Below are 1,526 nucleotides of genomic sequence, written 5' to 3'. Positions count from 1 at the left end.
TGACCTGCGAACTGCAACTGTAGGGGTAGACTGCTCTGAAACTGACTGTGGAACAATAGGATTGGATGCCTCGGTCCACTCTCCTCGTCATCTGCATCTCTGTCTTGCACTGTGACCTCTGGTAAATTGTCAAATCTTATCAACTCAGATTCCTGCAGTGTTGTTTCAGAAACTGTACTGGATTTGTCCTTGTACATAACCTTCTCATTGAAAATCATGTTCCTGCTCCTTATGATTTTCCGACCCTGATCATCCCAGGAACGATACCCATATGCCTCGTCTCATAGCCAATGAAATAACATTTCTTTGACATAACCTCAAGCTTACTTCGAGCATCAGGATTAATGAGAATATAAGAAAGACAATCAAAAGTCTTAAGGTGAGAAAATTTTACTTCTTTTCCACTCCAGACTTCTTCAGATAATTCACAGTTTAATGGAACAGATGACCCCCTATTGATCAAATAAACTGCAGTACTAACCGTTTCTGCCCAGAAAGTAGGTGGTAGTCCGATGTGCAATCTCATGCTTCTAGCCCGCTCATTAATGGTCCTGTTCATGCACTCTGCAACACCATTTTGTTGCGGTGTTCCTGGAGTGCTCTTCTCCATTCTGATTCCCTGAGCTGCACAGTACTCCTTAAACCCACCATCAACGTACTCACTACCATTATCAGACCTCAGACATTTCAGCTTTAAGCATGTCTTTGTCTCAACCATAAGCTTCCAAGTCTTGAACACACTGAATACATCAGATTTATATTTCAAGAAATAAACCCAAACCTTTCTGCTGTGATCGTCAATGAATGTGATGTAGTAATGAGAGCCTTCAAGAGATGCGACTGAAGAAGGTCCCCACACATCTGTGTGTACAAGATCCAGCTTTCCTGCCTTTGGCGTTTTGCTACCTTTTAAGAAACTGACCTTCCTCTGCATCCCCATAATGCAACTCTCGCACATGCTGAAATCAACTGACTTCAGTTCTGGTAGCTTGCCTCTGGACTGAAGTCCTTCATACCTATTTGAATCATGTGGCCAAGTCTGCAATGCCACAACTTTGCTGTGCTCTCTGCAACAGTAATATCAACACTGTTAATTAAATCAATAGTCATATACAATGTACCTGTTTTCTTACCCCGAGCCAGTACCAATGCTCCTTTAGTAACCTTCCAGGTACTATCTGAGAAAACTACTGAATGTCCACATTCATCAAGCTGCCCAATAGAAATGAGGTTCTTCTTCAGTTCCGGAATGTGCCTGACCTTTTGCAGAGTCTACTTGTTTTTATTTGGAAGTGCAACGTCAATATCTCCCATTCCTACCACATTCATAGCTTCTCCATCTGCCAGATATACTTTTCCAAAGTCACCTGCAACATAATTCCGCATCAATTCCCGATGGAAAGTTGTATGGAATGAATCTCCTGAATCCAATATCCAGTCATCAACAGAACTATGAACTGTCAACAGTAGTGCATCATGTGATTCTTCAGTTACCACATTCGCACTGTCAATCTCCTTCTTCTTAA

Source organism: Phalaenopsis equestris, unplaced genomic scaffold (genome assembly GCF_001263595.1).
Source record: "Phalaenopsis equestris unplaced genomic scaffold, ASM126359v1 Scaffold001156, whole genome shotgun sequence".
In the NCBI taxonomy this organism is placed as follows: domain Eukaryota; kingdom Viridiplantae; phylum Streptophyta; class Magnoliopsida; order Asparagales; family Orchidaceae; genus Phalaenopsis; species Phalaenopsis equestris.
This window is presented reverse-complemented; position numbering follows the sequence as displayed.